Raw genomic sequence first — 19,326 nt, 5'->3', positions numbered from 1 at the left:
TCAGGTTAGTCCCAATAAAGTCAGCACATGCAAGTTACAATACCATCTCAGACTAATTGGACTACTTTTCAAGTATTATATGTATCTTCCAGAATAACTTCGCATACATTAACACTATTTTGCAATATTTTAATATCCAGCAGCTACCAGAACAATAGAAAAGAATGTTTATCAACTTTTATTCAAAAGGCAAACATTAAAAGCTTCAATAGTGAGAAGATAATTTACATAAAATCCGATTTATCACTAAAATTAAAAAAAGTCTCAGACATTTTTGCAAACATTACTTACACAATTTCAATTATAACATCAGTAACTGAGCTGGATTTTTAGAATCTGAGATTGTTTCACATCTTTTAGCGGCATTCTTAGATTAATTCGTTATCAGATTTAAATGTCCTGTATAAGTGGGAACAAATGATTACTATACTGCCCACTCATTCATAGTCCTTGAATATAGACCACCACTACTTCTCCTTCACCAACCCCCATATACTTCCTTCTTCCTCTCCAGACATCCATTCCCTCCCCACCACCCCCATAAATTTAACCATCTTCCACTCACTATGTGGCTAGTCAAAAGAGGAGATCCATTTTGGCAGTGCTGGCAGCAGTGATGAGAGGCAGTAAAGGCACAGCGCCTGCAGTTCAATGCATTTGTCACAGCCTGCACAGTGGCTTCACCTCCCACTTGAACAGGCTGTCAAAAGCATGCAGGGAACAGTACATACTGACTCAGGTCACATGCTCCATGACTAGTGCTGCTCTTTTCAGGCAGGGAAAAGGAATAAATGAAGAGAGAAGAATAGAATAGTGGCCTGCTAGGAAGAGAGGGGAAGCCCACCGCCTGCCATCAGAACACACACACATATATAAATATATTTGGCAGATTCTTGCCACCTATGGAAATTAATGTGTTGCATTCTGTGTTTGTGCTGGCACTGCATGATAAATACTTAAGTGTTGGATAAAAAAAAAGTTGGCTGCTTTTGCATGCAGCTGTAAATGGGTATTTAGAATTTCTCTTTCTTTACTGAAATGAGATTGGATACCTTAGGCCAGAAGTGGTCAACTCCAGTTCTCCAGAGCCACACATGGCTCAGGCTTTCAGGATATCCACAATGCATAGCATGAGATATCTGCATACAATAGAGGTCTGTTTGTGGCTCTTGAGTTGGCCATCCCTGCCACAGGCACTCCATGTGCTGTTGCTCTTCAAAGCAGGAAGGCTCCTGGATGCAAGAACCACCCAATGAACTGAAGGCCACAAACATAAAATGCTACAGATTTCTACCATTCCAATAAAAGCACAGTGCAGAGCTTTATATTTTGTGCTTTCACACAGAAGAAAAAAGGAGTAACTACCATTTGTAAACAAAACTGTGGATCTGTGAGACTTTAAACCACCAAGTGCTACAACTTGCTGTGGCTCATGTGGCACTTGTAGGAATGGATCTGCAAGTGGATTTTTCAATTCTTCCCCCCCCTCCCCACCACCCTGCTCCCGACTTCATGCCAATAAAATCTGAAAGAATAAAGGAAAGTGTGTTATCAGATAGTTCTCGTGATTTTATAAACCTTAATCATATCCCCTCTGTTTCTTCTTCAAGCTGAATAGCCCTTCTCCCTAAGGGAGCTTTTCATTTTTGGCACCTTTTCTATGTCGAGCTATGCCTTTGTTGAGTTGGGTGACCAGAACTGAACACAATACTCATAATGCAGGCACACCATGAATCTATACAAAGGCATTGTATTTCCAGCTGCACTCTGCCTGCCTTTCCAAATAACTCCTAACATTCTATTTGACCGCTGCTGAATATGGACCTGAAGACGTCAGGGTATGGTCCATAAGGATTCAGATTTCCTTTTCCGCGGTGGTGACTCCTAACATGGAACCCGGCATTGTGTACCTATAGTTAGGATTATTTTTCCTTAACATGCATTACTTTGCACTTACCCACGTCATATTTCAAGTCATTTAGATGCCCAGTCCTAGTCTTAAGGTCCTTATGCAGTTCCTCACAATCCATTGCTAATTTAACAACTCAAAACAAATTTTGTCATCTACGAACTGTCACCTGACTCCCAATTCCCTTTTCCAGATCATTTATGAATATGCTAAATAGCACAGGTCCCAGTACAGACATATTCCATTAATGACATTTCTCCATTTGGAAAATGGATCATTTAGTTCTACCCTCTGTCTCCAATTTATTACCCAGTTACCAATACATGATAGGACACTGCGTCCTATCCATGGACCTCCCAATTTCCTGAAGTCTCATGAGGAACTGCCTTCTGAAAATCCAAATACATTATAACCAACCGGCTCATCTTTGTCTGCATATTTACTTACTCCTTCAAAATAATCTTGTAAGAAAAGACCTCCCCTTGCAAAAACCATGTTTACCTACATGATTAGTAATTTTGTTCTTAAGGATAGCTTCTACCAGGTACAGACATCAGGTTCACCAGTCTATAGTTTCCCAAGATCACCCATGAGCCCTTTTTAAAAATTGGCATCAGATTGGCCATCCTCCGGCCTTCAGGTATCATAGCTATTTCAAACGATAGGTTGCAAATCACCAGAAACAGGTCTGCAATCTCATGTTTGGATTCCTTTAGAACTCTGGGGTTAATATCATCCAGTCCTGAAGCAAGAGGGGATGGCACGAGCAGGCAGGCTCCCATTTAGGTCTCAGGCGAAGTCCGGCACCAGGGCTCTCCTCCAAAGGGCCCCTTGGCAACCGATACAAATTCCCCTGGTAACCAGGCAGCAGCTAGGCACGAGGTCAGTGATCCTAACATAGGCGGCGAAGCAGTGGCCCTGGGCTCCTCCTCCCGGTGGGCTAGGTTGCTGGTTGATCCTCCAGCCGGATGGGGTCTGCCCCCAGGTAGTTTCAGGGCAGAGACCCCATATTCTCCTGTAAACGGATTCAGGGGCAGGTCCAGGAGACCCGATGGCTTTCCAGAGGCCTGGAGTTGGGACAAGGGCCCTGAACATTTACCTGTCCATCCTTGGCGACAAAGTGATTCCAGCACGGGATCACATAGAGCACCTTTCCTGGAACTGCTCATCGTAGTAGCCTTACACGTTTGGGGGCTGCAGTTTACACAACAGGAGTATGGTGTTCTGGTGTAAGAATGCTGCTGTTGAGGCCATCAATGCCCAGGCAGCAAAAATGTCCCACTTGTATCAGAGCTGCTCTAAGAATTTGTTTTAGTCTGTTTATGTCTAAACATTGCTGCTACAGCACATGTACCCGGGGTGCATAATGAGATTGCTGATTCTCTCTCGTTTTAAATGATCATGTTTCAAGAACTGATCAGAGAGGGCAGCCCATACCAGAGCATCTGTGGACCTTTGGATCGAGGAGGCATGGGACATGCTGTCATGGTCCTTTGACCCTGCTACCTGGAGAGCCTTTATGTGAGGATTTGAAGCAGTGCCCTTAACTATTAGAGGTTAGGGTGAGATTTCATATCAGACACCTTTGTTGGTGCAATACATCTCTGCAGCTAAGGCGGCTGGCGTCCCTGGAGGTAGTGTCAGATCCCATTTAGCAGGCCTGATTCTTTGCCAAGGGAGGAAATTGGCCGAACCCAGTGGCATCTTTTCTGGTGAGGTGGGTACTTCCAAGTATAGTGGTCGTCTTTTGAGACAGCCCTTTTTTCCAGGTGGCATTTAACTGTTGCCTTCTTTGCAGCCTTGAGATTGGCAGAACTGATGGCGGGCATCCTCCAGAGTCAATGACCCTAGTGGCATGGCCCTATCAGCAATATTAGTTGCCAGTAGTTCATTGAGCCTAATAATCTAGCACACCATGCTAGATTGTTGGACTTCATAGGTGGGCTCCTATGAAATCCAACAGATTCGACGGGGTAAGATGGGATTTCGGGTATAAGCCACTTATCTCTAGTACGGGTAGATAAGGACTGCATGATTTTATTAGAGACGATAATGGATTTGCTCAATGTATTTTTTCCCTCGGGGATATCCAACCTATTTTAAATGCTTAAAGGGAAAAATGAACCCATTCAGACTACAATCCTCACCCTATATTGGATTCAGGTACAATTGTTAGTGCACCATTTTTAAATACGTTTAAACTAATCCTCTGTGCCCCTGGGACAGTGATGTTTGGAAGTGTCACAAGTCACAAGCAGTGGTATGTGATTGATTTAAGAGCATAATGTATAACAAGACATTGTAGGCCAAATAATCCAGCATGTTGTATAATTTATAACTCTTTCAAACATTGTTACTGAGGTTGAGGAGAATTGCAGGGGAGCAATTTTTTTTTTCTTTTAGTGCAGGTATTGCTCCTTCGCATGTGGTCTTGACATGCTGCATAATAAGAGGAAAGTTATTTTAAAGTTAGAATAGATTTTTATTTGCCATTTCTGTTTAAAGAATATAGAAAAAAAATTGCACCATGATTACTGAAATCTGCCCAGTACAGTAATTCTGTTATGGGCAGAATAGAAGTATTTTAAATAAATCACAATTCCAATTCCCTGTATGTAAATAAAATGGTACTACAGATATTCTGGATTTAGAAAGTTTGGTATGTGATTCAGTAGTCAATTATAGGGATGTGCCTGGGAAAAAATGTGCTGTGTGTGTTTTGTTTTGTAGGGGGAAATGAGACAAAATGAAAACATTGAAATTTTATTGATTGCCCTGCTTAAAAATGATAGCACAGGTGTGGCCAACTCAAACAGGTCAGGCTTGTCAGGATATCTACAATGAATATGCATGAGGTAGATTTGAATACAATAAAATCTGGCCTGTTTGTGGCTCTCAAGGACTGGAGTTGGCCACTCCTGTGACAGCAAATACCTAGTAATGGTTGCTTCTTCCTAGGCGATCCATACAGAAAGATTAGTTTGACACAAATACAAATCCTACATTTTTGTCTAAAATATCTTCTAAACCTTCAAATTATATAAATGGAACTTATTTAAAATCTTTTATATGCCGCCCATACAATTTATGGTATGTCTAAACTGTTTGCATGAAACCTACATAATCTAACAAATCATGAACATTATATAAAGTATATTCCTGTCTGAATGAACGGTTTTGTAGCTAATGGTAAGATAATGCAGAAAGTGATCTGCTACGACTTTAAAATTTTTGCATAGCTTAAAAAAAAAAACAAAACAAAACCACAGTGGTGGTTAATGTTCAAGGCTAGGTTTTGACTCAATTGCTTCACCTACAGAAGGGAGAGCAGAGTTCCAGTCTGAATATTTGGCACCTTGGCTAACAAGATATTCCATTTCTGTAGCTATGTTTAGTCCCCATTTATACATACAATAAATTTGATATCCTGCCTGTAAAAAATTATTTAGCCAAGCATGAGAGCTGTAAGAGAGGCAAGGAAAGTGAGAGCAGAGGCTGAGAGAGCGCTAACTGCCCTCCATTTTGTTGGTCAGGGAAATCCACATTTCACTAGATGTGGGGAGTTTTGGCCCTCTGCTCAAAACATGTTGCTGACTCCCAGTCCAGATCATGAATATTCAAACTCCTTATTTCAAAAGACCTCTACATTTTGGTTTCTTAATTCTCTATTTATAACAAATCACTTTTATGTAGCCGATTAACTATTTCTCAAAGGAAACATTTTGCTTAGTGAACTTGTAGCATCTGGGAAAAAGGGAAATAAGCAGAGATGCCACTGCCTCCAGGTTTCTCATTTATTGGTCGCAAGAGGTCCCACTTTCACCCTCCCTACCTAACCAATCACACTACTAAAATTCTACCGAACACCAGGTCAATAAAAAGATACCAACCATTTATTTTTTATATACCGATCTTCTTGCATGGGATACAAATCAAACTGGTTTACAGTGAAACAATAACCTCGCATGAAAGCGTTACATAGAACCATGTTAAACCACCTATTCTTCACAGGAAAATATGTGCCCAAGGAGTGAACACCTGCTTGCTCTGTGCATACCCCTCTCCCTCCAACTTTTCAGTCCTATTCCACAGCAGGAGCAACAAGCAGCCAGGCTGGTATTGCCATCGTCTGTGGAACACCCTGAGACTCTCAAACTACCATCCTACAAATACCAGGTAAGAAATGTCAACTAGTAACACTAAACTCCCAAGAAGAAACATGCTTTCCTCACAATCTACTGTTCACCCATCAAGTCAACCAACATATAGTTCATTAGATTTTTTTATACCGCCGTATTGGCGTTAGCCTTCACAGCAGTTTACAATATACACATTGGAAATACAGTAAAACAGTTTAATAAAAGATGACAGCTAAAATTAGTTAAAAGCACATAAAAGTATTTTAGCTGTACAAGTAAAGATAAAATTATAGATGGCTATTCCTCAATATGGTATTCAAGGGTAAAGTTAAGACAAATTAAAACAAAATAAACATGTATAAAATATCACACTCATAAAACATAAAAGTTAGTTCTGCCTTTAAAATTGAAGTTTTGGAGCGTTTGTTTCAGTATCTGTAACTAGCCATGAGAGGTTTGATTATTTTCAAGTACCCAAGCTACTCAAATTAATCTCTGCCATTCAACTTTACTTCTACTTCTAAATCATTCTTGGCAAATTTAACTCATGTGGATGCTGTTAGCTGTAGACTAGCAAGAGACTTCATTTATTTCAAACATTTATATCCCATGTGTATCTAAAATTTGCAACACATTACAATACAACACAATCATAAAATATATCAGTAAAACAAAAGTAATATAAATACACAGGCACAAAACATACAGAATAGTGTGTAAACATGCCCCCACACAAAGCTAGGCACTTCCTTAACCTCATCTTTCTGCCCTCAGCCTTGCAAATATCCACAACACACCCCTAATCTTGGTCAGACAACAACCTAGTGATAATGACCCTCATACATTCACTGGAGCACCATTTGACACCCCCCCCCCCCCCCCATAAAAAGTCACACCACCCAATCTCCTATGTGCTCCTCCTTGACCAGATCATTAAGATCCTTTCCAATCTTAACCCATCCTCCAACTCACTTGACTAATGAAAGCAGCAAAACATGGCTTCTCTAACTAAATCTCCTCACTAGTAAGCTTAACTTACATTGACATGCTTGCCACATTAAAGCAAGCAGCTATAGTCCCCTCCTAAATATCCCAAGATTCAATTACTAGAGACTCATCTCAAACACCTCTCTGCTAGCTAAAGTAATCAAAGACCATCCTCCACCAATTCTAGGCTATTTGAAGAAAGGCACTCCCTGGACAACTTCCAATCAGCCTTTAGGAAGGGCCACAACACCAAGTCACTCTCTCTCTCAACCTGATACCTTTTTTTTTTTTTTTAAGAACCTTTGAAGCAGGAAAGCCCTCCATCCTAATCTTGACCTCTCAGTGGCCTTCAACACCATTTACAACATCCTCAGACTGGCCACCACTGGCATCAGAGGCCTGGCCCTGTAACGGTTCCGATAATTTGCAACAGGAAGAAAACAAATCGTCATAGGCAATTATTCATCAACCAAACCATACTATGCAGTACCCCACATGGATCAATCCTCTCTCTAACCCTGTTCAACATTTACATCAGACCCCTTACTAATGCGAAATATGGGCTGCAATATGTCAACTGACCATATTCAAAGCCTTCCTCTCACTAGGTTTAGACAGATGTCAATGTACAGAACAAACCTCTGTCCCTATGAAATCTAAAAGTGGGCCTCTTCAACACTATACCAACAATACAATAGTACTAAACTTTTCCTGCTCTCCCTGATGACCTCAAAACTGACACCACCATCCTCACAAAAACCTTGAAGTCTACAGTGAAACTATCATTCTTGATTCTACACTACTTGCCCTTGTAAATATCCACAATTGCCAGCCCAAGCAGATAGCGCCATCCCTAAAGAAAGACCACCTGATGATCTCAACTTATGCATTTGTCATCTTCAGACTGGTAAAGACTCTAAATGGGCCTCCCACAAAAACTATCACCTACAGCTAATATAGAACACTGCCGCTATGATGCTATCCAAGTCTAATTACAGATACCACATCACGCCAATACTTCAAATCTTCCATTTGCTTCCCTTCCCCAGGGACCAATTCAAAGCCCTATACATAGCATTCAAATCACATAAAGGACTAGGCTCTACTTAAGGGACTGCCTGTCTCCCAAAACCCACCAGCAAGCTAAGATCTAAATCTAGGATCCTTCTGTCTACTCTGCTCCCGGAATCCAGGCTCAGACTAACTTGCAAGCACGCCTTCTTGTTCCTTTCAAGTCTCTGGAATTCTCTCCCAATTGAGGCCAGAAGTGCAACCAAAATTCTGATTGTTACACTGTCAAAACCTGTTTTGTTTTTTTAACCATGTCTTCTCACCCAACCCAATAACTAGTACACTGCATATTTATCTGTATGCTACCTGACCATGTATAATCTGCAATATATACTGTTTTGTATTATGTATTGGTCTTGTATAAAAATGTTACTGCACCACAATGTACCATTTATTGGGTAGTTTTATGTGTAATTGTAGATTTTTTTTTTTATTCATTTGTAATGTAACCCTTATATATATGAAAGCCACCCAAATAGCTCTGTAACTTGTTCTGAGTACCATGGAAGGAGAGCAAGGAATAAATCCCTGTAAAAATATCTAATTTTCAGTTTGAAACCATGAGAACAAAAATATTCATCTTACAATAATTACAAAAAAAGGTAGCATGTCTGTTTTTAACTAATGAATACATATGCAAGCATAAGTTTAAAACCCAACTGCTTCATCTATATCAAAGAACAATATCCCTAAACTCTCTGTACTCAAAATTAATACATCTTACGAAAGTCATTTCTGGATAATATTTATTATTGCACAATGAGACTTTATTCTGAGAAAGGGATGGAAAGGAGTAGGGCATGTTTCCAAGTGAAACTATTGCTCATAAAAGGCAATTGAAAGAACTGGAAGATAAATCATTTATCCACAGGATAGGTACAGCAAGGCCAATGGAAGGTCAAGTTCCTTACAACACCTAGCCAACGCATCCCAACACTGTCAAAGAAACCAGATGTAAGGTTGAAAGGGCAATTCAATTTTCATTGTCATTTAATTCTTGGCCTTTCTGCTCATTGTGCCAATATGGGTGCCAAATAGTGCTACTTGTTATGTTGGTTTTATAGTGATGCAGACACCTACCCATTAGGAATTGGAATGAGGTGAACTCATTTCACAAAGGTCACCCAAGAGCTTCCACATAACAATGGATGAATTTTCAGCAGCTACCAAGCTGAGCTGAATTTGAACTGTCAACTTAAAGGTAAAAGACTGCACCAAGTTCACTCACACAATATTTTAAGTTCAAAGCAGTATAAACAATCTGCTTTTAAAAATGGCAACTGCTGCAATTATACTTTGCAGAGCTGGAAATATATTAGGGGAGATCCAAGATTGCAAGTGTTAGGTTCAGCTTAGATACCAAGCTCCATCCATTTCATTAGCTGCCTTCATTATGGGGCAATTCAAGGACCAGGTATGCACTCTCATCGAACTCCCTGGCAGGATAGTTTCCCATTCAGGTTTTGATTGACATGTGACAGGTCTGGCATTGCTTTAGAGCAGTGGTTCCCAACCCCATCCGGGGGAGCCCCCAGCCAGTCGGGTTTTCAGGATATGCATGAGAGAAAATTTGCATGTTATGAGGCAGTGCATGCAAATTCTCTCATGCATATTCATTGTGGATATCCTGAAAACCCAACTGGCTGGTGGGTCCCCAGGACAGGGTTGGGAATTTCTTTTAGAGGATCTCTAAGATGTGGAATGTGAGCTTAGAACAGCCCTCTCTGGAGGAAGAAGCATCACTGAACTCCAACAACTGGGTTCTCCCTTACTTGCCTGGACAAAGCAGTGTGTTGTGGGAAACCATACAGAAGTCAGCATGAGCAAGCTCTGATGATGCACTTGGAGGAGAGACATTTGAGGAGAAATAAATATCACCCTGAGCCCAGAAGGAAGAGGTGAGGGAAATAGCAAACTGGGTAAGGAGTTGGGTCATCTTTGCCAGTGCCGAGTAGCAAGCTGGAGAATAGTATGGAACGGTAAGGAAATACCCCAGGTGAGGAAACTAGAGTTCTTTGGATCAGGTACTTTAGAGCACCCTATGGGTTCTTACTAAAAAGACTGTCTCCTTGTTAGTGGGGAGAACAGAAGCAGTAGATTGTTGGGTTTAGCTCTCTCATGTGGGAGACTTAAAATGGCAGTATCTTTGATACAATTAGAGGATGTGGACATTTTAGTTATCCCTGATAGAGGTAGTATGTCATGCTGGCCCCTATTTTATTTTCCTTAAGAAAGGCCCCTTGGGGCCTCAAAGAATGAGGCCAGAGCATGGAAATGTAGAAAGGGTGCCTTCTCCAAAATTTAATGTGTCTTTTGGGAGCCTTTTGGTTTTCCACTCTTCCTTTGGAAGGAGTGGTGTGTCATCCTGAGAGAACCAATAGACGATCTGAAGTCCTGTGGAGGAATGAATCCGTATTCATTCCTGGGGAGAAGGAGAACGTCAAGATCATCTGTTGATCCTTCCTGTGATAACCACATGTGCACTGTCGGAATGCTGAAGCAGCGTGTGGAGGCACTCTCAAGGTACCAACAGGGAAGAAAGGAGAAGGCATAAGAGCTTTGTGATGATTGGATCTAAAGATATAAGACATGGAAGTGAACTTGAGTACATCTAAATTAGGAGATATCCTTACCACCAAATTCTGGGAGGAAGCTTCAAAACTACCCCATTAATTGGAATGGATCAGTAATCAAAGAATTGACATCCATATCACCAACTGGAAGCTTAAAGCCACAAATTTATTAAAAGAACTAAAGCTATATGGACTGTAAACAACTTGCAACTGAACATTTAAATCCAATTTCCATCTTTAACCAGTAAAAGTTAAGCTGGAAACCATAAATTGCTTCCAGCATAATTACTGCTGTATACAAGAGACTTTACATGGTGAATTAACAATGCTCAGGGCCTAGGAGATAATTTTTATTCAAATTTAGAAACACCTACAGCCATTTTTAATAGTTCAGGACACAAAAAGAAATTGAGAAACCTTCCTCCTACCAAAGGAAAAGATAATTTTTTCAAAAACCTGTCCATTCTACTCATCCTTAAAAAGGCTTTCCTCCAATGCATTTAAGTGGGGAAGTAAAATAGATGAGCTAGGGAAGCACCGAAAGCCCCAGTAGCCTCGTATAATTTTGAAAAGAGCGTGGGAGAGGAAGCAAAGACATGACTGCATCACCATGCACCAGCTCTCAGTCAAGAAGGGAAAAGTCTGTGTGATGTGGGCAGCCAGAGCTCCTTCATTGCTGCTGCTTACAACCGTCAAAAGTCAGTCACATCCAGTTCTCCCTGCACTCTTCTTCCCCATCATACACAGCCTGGGTATAAGACAGAGGACTTAAAGATGGGGAACAGGAGGTTGTTCTGTGTGAGCTGCACAAAGCAGGTTCCAATTATCCATATCCTGAGTACTGCCCATTTTTACCACACTCCAGGGGGCTTACGCTGTAGCTAGGAAGAGGCATGTATGATTGCATATGTTCTCAGAAAGGCATCCCTACTAGTTTAAAAGCCAACACTGGTGTCTCTTGTTGCTGCAAAGTACTATCAGTAGAACCCAGTTGTTGGCCTGGATATTAGAAATCAGGTAGAGGTGATTTTTGCATGGACCAGTGATTGGGAAACACTGTCAGAGGCAACCGGATACATACAAGTTTATAATGAAGGATTTGGGGTCTACCATGCTCCAAACCATAGAATGCATTAACTTTATTTCTGTATTCATAAGTCTTTTTTTTTTTTTTATTCATAAAGTTGCTCATGCAAGGTCTGCAACATCTGGAATTGAGTGGGGAAATTGCAGAGAATGCACAGACTGAGTTAGTGTGAACAAAAGGCAAAGAAACTATACACCCCGCCCATAGCAATCCCAATAGTCTCAACTGCATACTTTCTCAAACACTTACTCACCCCAGCTTCATAGTTATCAAGAGAAAACACTCAAAGTTGGGCCAAAATTCAATTACAGTCACAAATGATACCAGGGCTTAAGCAAACTGCAACATGGGACAAAGTGCTGGCAAGTGGGACCAGTAATTGCATAACAGTTTTGTTTTTTGGGGGGTTTTTTTTTTTTAAAGATACCAGCTCTATTCTGCATCTTTCCCTAAACCACCACTCTTAAGAATAGCATTTACAAGATATAGATTTCACATCTGTTTTGGGTTTTTTTTCTTTTGGTTTTTTTTACACACCCTAACTTCTTCCATGCCCTCATCCTCCACTCCACTTCCACACTAACTGGTTTCAGGGCACTGAACACAAACCTCATCTCCCAAGCACAAGGGTGCTATCATTGCATCACCAGTACTCATGCCAGAATGCAAACAAAGGGATGAGAGGCTCTGCACTCACAGTAGACCGAGATTCTCAAAGTGTGCTTTAAAAACCAGCTCCCTTTGCACAGCTGCATCAGTGCCATGCAGCAGTATTCGATGCTGTTAGTATACAACTGGGGTGGATTAATATATTTAGATTGAACCCTTATCACCTGTACTAATCAAAGTCAGTTTAACTCTTATCGTCACTGGGCCTGCACCTATACCAAATTTATTAATCCAGCCTGTTTTTCTATCAGAAGTAGATTTGCTGAATACAAGAAAAAGAACACAAAGCACTGGGTTTATTTTTATGGACAATATCTTCTTCATGCAGCTCAAAGTGAGCTGCTTAAATTTGTCATAAGCAGAAATTTGCTCTTTCAGATAGATATCTTAAAAACATTGCACCTCACAAACCAACTACTGGTTTATAAGATGGAGAAGCGCTAATTATCTAGCACATTTGATATCAAACTTGTCTTAATATCAAAATGTGGGGGTGGGAGGTCTGGATGAACTGGGAGAACTGAAGGTGGAATTCTAGGAGGGGCGCCATCTGGTGGAGGTATCAGCAAACCGATTTCAATTCCATATATAAAGCAATGTTTTACACAAGCAACTTTTTTTTCACACAAAATATATGTGCGCATGTTTATAAAACAGGTAGAAGCATGTGCTTTCAATGCATAGCAGGTATTCACGTGCAACCACATGCACGTATGTTTATTTTAAAGAATTTATCTGCACTCAAACTGTTCAAGGTGGAGTACAGTAAAAAAAAATTAAAAAATGTATAATAATCCAGGAGCAACGAGGACAGCCTTCACTGCATTGCACACAAGTACTAAAACTTAGTTTTATTCTGTCTGCTCCAAATGTTTGTGCAAATAAGCTTTTAAAGCCTTTTTGAAAGATTAGGTATGCTCTATAGTATGCTCAGTCAGTGTTCCACAACAGTCGTCCTGCCACCAAAAACAAATCTCCATCTAGTGACATTCAGATGTGACAATTTAAAAGAAGGCACCTCCAAAAAGACTGGTTTTCGGATCTTAAGCTGCATGGCAGCTTGTAAATGCGCAGCACTGAATCCATGGAGCTGAATTTTTATATAGAAGCTTGTGAAGCAAAGAGGCCAGTTTAACTTAAATGCTTCAACAAAATCAGCCAGTGCAAGGATGCTAATAGAGAGATGATATGAACATGCATTCTTGCACCCATCAGTATTTGGGCAGCAGCCTTCTGGATGACTGCAAAGCACAAATGGGAGGCCTACATACCAAAAAATTGCAATAATCTAAAACTAATAAGCACAAGTGCCTTTAGGACCTTACAAAAATCCTGAGGTTCCAGTAGTGGTTTTGAATCTGAGTATCCATAATTTATAAAACAAGGTTTATACCAAGGATTTAATCTGGGCACACACTGAAAGGGTAGTATCAATATCACCACCTGTACAATTGGGATGCTGTGATCAGTGAAATGAAATAGCAGGAGTACTAGTTAAAGGATCTGGTGAGGATGATTATTTGTTTCTTCAAACAGCAACAATTTGTTCTGAAACAACCAAAGTTTTATATAGAGTTCATACACACCAAATCAAAAAAAGTTTCACATGAAAAAGAATGTAACGAAAAATCGGATATTGTTGGTATGAACCTTATAATTTATATCTAGATACACAAATATCTTACACATTTCAGCAAGATAAATATTAAAGAGGGTTGCAGACAATGCAAACCCTGTGACATCCTAGGGGGCACAGCATGCCAATCCAACATAAACCTACAAATCCTGATTTGATGGGAATGATTAGACAAGTAAACCTAAAACAAATCAGGACTACTCCTGTGATTTACCACTACTGATGAATCAGCATTGGTTCTTAAAAATGGCCTGAACAGAAGCCTGTTTCCAAGAACTGGGCACCAGTATGCAATGAAAAATGGAAGAGTTTGGAAATCTCTCTGATCAATCTGAGCACAGCCATGGCACAGTGATTCAAGGACATGAAGAGTGGTTAATATACTGCAGTATCTGGATAATCTCATCCTTAAGAGGTTGAAATAAAAGTATCCCATAAAGGTTTTTCACATATGGATTCAGTAAACAGTGAGACAGAATCAGTCGAGAAATCATTACAGATCTGTGTGATCTTAGAAGAGAAAAAATTTGCAAATTCATTACAGCAGGAAGTAGAGGAAAATACCCAAAACACAGAATTAAATGTTGATTTGAATCTTTCCATACAGTAAAAATTCCCAGCAATTCAAACAATTTCTTTTGATGCCATTAATCTGCTCCCTACGGTATATATTTATTGCTAGTCAACCAGCTCCACTGGTAGCAGATTTTTTTTTCATAAATTGGGGGGGTAGACTTATGGGTATTTTATAATTGACCAATGGCACTGGTAGCCCCTGTCACATGGTAAGGGCAAAGGGCCACCGGCACCATTTTGTTTACTGGCAGCCGACGGCCCGAGAGCAGGAGATCGCTCCTGGAACCCCCCTGGACCACCAGGGACTTTAGGCGAGTTTTGGGGGGGGGGGGGAATTGGGAGGGTGGGGGGTTGTAATTAACTCAATTTGAAGGGTTGGGGTGGGGTTTGGTTTTTTGTTTTTTTTAAATAAATGTTCTCCCCCCCCCGCACTAACCCGAACGAATTTTCCCCCGAAGTTCGGGAAAATCCGTCTCAGGATTTGGGTCCTCCAACCCATGCCGAATTGGGCTATTTCTTTGAAATTTTCCAGTTCGGCAAAATCTATTGCACATCCTTAGATACCAGTACCCTCTTGTCCATTTCAAGTACTCAATTATCCCAGATGAAAACTGCATTTGAAATATGGTTAAGGCTGGGAAGGGACCAACACCCAATCTACTGGAAACAACTGACACACCAACTCCACCCTCATCAGTCCAGCTAACTATATTTAACCAAGGCAGAGACCTTCCAATTCCTCCAGTCAGCGCAACACAGGGTGCTGGGTCACTCAGACATGCAGGCAGTAAGGCTGGTCCTTACACTGGTGTTTCCTGACCCTTGTACTGTTTTAATCTAATCCTTTAAACAAAAAATATCGCATTCATACCATAATCAATTCATCTCCAGTGTTTTCTAGTGAAATCTCTCATTTAACTTGACCTCTCTTTAGCATGCTGAGAAAATTCTCCATAAAATAGTTCTACCACTTTTTCCACTGGATCCAAAGCTCTCTATTTTAGAGAAAAAAAAAGGAACTTAACATAAAAGTATATGTAAGTTATTAATGCATGCCTAGATCAAGGCTGTGCTTCACCAGCATTTACACAAGCTCAAATCTGGCCCCATTTAAAGAAGTATGGATAGGATCTATTGGACCCAAACCTTTATAGGACAGTCTTCAATTTGCCTTTTATTTCCCAAGTTTTAGAAAAATGTGTGTTCAACCAGCTTATGGATTCTTAAACAAAATTAATATCCTTCATCCTAGACAGCTGGGCTTTCATCAAGATTTTAGTACGGAGACAGCCTTACTTACCATGAAATAGAATTAATATTTTTATTTTTTTTTATAGGTCAGCTGCTTTTGATTCAACTGACCATCCAGTAGTGTTGCAGCATCTTTTTGATATTGGGTATAAGGGTGCAGTTTTAAAACAGCTTGCCTTTATTCATTTCCAAATAAACTTAATCAAAGTTAGCCTGGGCTCATGTCTCTCCTCCGACATAAAAGTTAGCCTATGGAGTCCCTCAGGGTTCAGTTTTGGCCTCTTCTCCATCTGCATTTGGCTCCACTAATTTTAGCATTTTTATGCAGATGGCATACAGTTGGTGGCTTTTTCAATAAAGCGGGATTCTGGAAACATCAGATCTAAATGCCTGCTTACAAGCTATGTCAGACTGATTAAAACCACTAATTTTAAAAGCCAAGACAAAGCCAGAGGCACTATGGTTAAACCAATTGAACCACCCGCTGGAAAAAAAAATGTTTTCTGCTCTACATGGAGTAGAAAATCAATGCAAAAGATCTAATCAACTAAGCTGGATGCTAAACTTTCTATGGAAAATCAAATAGTTTGATCACTGTTTTTTCTTCAATATTTGCATCAAATTAGACCACCATTAGTAAAAAGTGATTTAGAATAAGAGTGCATGCAAGGATTTCAAGTTGTTTTGACTATTGTAATTCTTTGTACTTAGGTTGCTCTACGACAGTGTTTAAACATGTCCAGTTGATCCACAATACTAAAGCCAAACTATTCTTTGGCAAGAAGAAATATGACCAGGTTACGCCACTTTTAAACAGGACTACACTGGTTGCCAGCTACTTTTCAAATTCACTTTAAAATCCTATTTTTAGTTTTTAAATGTCTTGAAAAAGAGGATTGCCTAGTTAGTTACCTGTCTGAATTGTTAATCTGACATAACCAATATTTGTCACTTTGCTCTTCACAGCCTGAGCTACTTATAGTACCTCTCAGCATGGATTAGGTAGAGACAACCCATCAAAAAAAAAAATGATATGGGTCCTTGTCTTTGGAATAAACTACTTTTATATTTAAAGCAGAAGCTCAATTATCTTAATTACTGGGAAGGCCTAAAACTTCTACATTTTACTCAGGCTTTTAACTGATTAACGTCTTTTGGGTCTCTTACCTAATTGGTTTGTCAGTATTTGCTTTTTGTAATCAAGTTTTAATTTACCTTACTTTCAGTCTATTTGCCCCCCTAAAGACTGAGAAAGAGAAAGAAAAAAAATCTTAGTAAATTAGGGCCTTCATAAGCAGTGCATGGATAGCCACAAATCCTATAAAACTTTAAAGTGCTATGTACGAATGCTGTCTTATTTATTTAGTAAAGAGCTAAACAATACTAATCTCTTAGCACTCACACTGAGCAGCAGTCAACTATTTTATTGAAAACGGCTACATCAGTTAATTTTATTATCCGGCTCAGCTACTTCCAGAGAATAGAGGCAAAAAAAAGAGCTACATATTGGCCATATAAATTATATGGCCCTCCTTAATATAATTTTACACTGTGTACTGTAGTAATAGTTTACTCCTAAATATCTTGGTTGGGTAGCATCTCTGAAGCATAAAAATGGGTTACATATTTCAAACTGAAAAAAGGTGCAAGAACCAGTTAAGACCTTTTGATAGCTTTCCACAACTCTGGTTTAACCATGCTCCTCCTCTATTCATAAATGCTAGAGCAAAGTATTACAAATATCTTCAGTTTCTTGGGAAGATTTTTTTTTTTTAAATACAGAATGTTTCTCTTCTACCAACTGATAAAAATTAAATAGTCACTGAAGGTCATTCCCCTGCATACATTGTATTCATTAGTGCCAAATCTTCTGTGTTCTCAAGAGACCTTCACTGTGCTAACAGAGGAAAATGACTCAATTTATAATGCAAACAAGTCTAAGTTTTACATACCCTGGCCATCTGGAAAATGATGACCTATTTGCAGCATTTCATCATAAAAAAGTGTAAAAATGAAACATGACCATATGCAGATAATTTTCAATTATATCTGAATAAATTTACTAAGCTTAGTTTGAGAATTTATTTCCCCCTAAATCCTCCCCTTCAAGTCCTATCACCACCCTTTCCATTTTGAGTAAACACTTTTAGATTAGGAACCTGAACAAACCTCTGAATGTGCAAGTTTCAGGGGGATTTGCAAAATTCTGCATTCACCACAGCCTTGTATTTAGCACAACCCAGTACACAACATAAAACAGTATGAGGAATAAACTGGGCTTAAGCCCATCCCACATCTTTACTGTGTGTGTGGGTGTAGTGGAAGAATAAATATACACATTGAGGTAGATCTTAAATAAGTACGGGCATGCGCTCAAGGCTGCGCAAAATCAGCAGCTTGCGCGTGCCGAGTCGCGCAGCCTGCCTCCGTTCCCTCCGAGGCCGCTCCGAAATCGGAGCGGCCTCGGAGGAAACTTTCCTTCCGCGTCCCCCACCTTCCCCTCCCTAACCCACCCACCAGCCCTACCTAAATCCCCCCCCCCCCCACACCTTTGTTGTGCAAGTTACGCCTGCTTGAAGCAGGCGTAACTTGCGCGCACCGCCTCGGCATCCCCCGGCACAGGCCGGACCCCGAACCCTGCACAGACCGGCCCACGCCCCCAGACCCACCCTGGACCGCCCCCTGACCCGCCCCCCTCCACGAAACCCCGGGACTTACATGCATCCCAGGGCTTTGCGCGTGCCGGCGGCCTATGCAAAATAGGCACGTGAGTGCCCTGCGCGTGTAAATCCAGCAGGATTTACACGCGCAGGGCTTTTAAAATCTAGCCCATAGTATATAGAAATGAAAAATACTTAACTGAAGAGAACACCTAATTGTATGCTTTTTATAAAGTATTATTTCTAGCATCTTTCTAGGAGCATTTTCTTTTCTTAACATGCATTCAGTTCTGCCCTGAGAAAAAGTGTTATGAAGTGAACCCCCATAGTCCAGGTACTGAAGGTCATTCACATAAGACTACCATTAAAAGGGTTAAATCCATTTATCACAAGTCTAGCAAAAAGCGCTCAGCCTTCCTCAGGTAGTCTGGTCTGTAACAGTCCATCTCTGCGTGCATGCTTGTGCGAGCTTATGTACAACTATGCCTACCTTTCCCTGCATGTGGGAGCACGAGAGGGGGCTTCTCAGACAGAGCATGTTAGCTAACAATTCACAGCATAGCTTGGGTTGTCTGGTCCAGCGCTTCTCAACCGGTGTGTCGCGACACACTAGTGTGTCGCCAAACACCGGCAGGTGTGTCGCGTCTCCCGGTGTCCCACTGCCCCGTTGTACTTTCCTTCTCCCTTTTTCCAGCCCCCGCGGTCCAATTGAAAGCCTCCTTTCTTCCTACCCCCCACTGCCCAATGGGAAGCCTCCTTCATTTTGCC

At 40.6% G+C, this 19,326-nt stretch overlaps 1 protein-coding gene across 1 annotated transcript in view; it reads right to left on the bottom strand.

Moving 5' to 3' along the window:
- ABI2 (abl interactor 2) overlaps positions 1–19,326 on the bottom strand; it is a 290,182-nt gene that overhangs the window by 181,520 nt on the left and 89,336 nt on the right.

This window comes from Rhinatrema bivittatum, chromosome 6 (assembly GCF_901001135.1).
Source record: "Rhinatrema bivittatum chromosome 6, aRhiBiv1.1, whole genome shotgun sequence".
Lineage (NCBI taxonomy): Eukaryota > Metazoa > Chordata > Amphibia > Gymnophiona > Rhinatrematidae > Rhinatrema > Rhinatrema bivittatum.
Note: the sequence above shows the minus strand (reverse complement) of the source record. Positions and strands in the feature narration are given on the sequence as shown.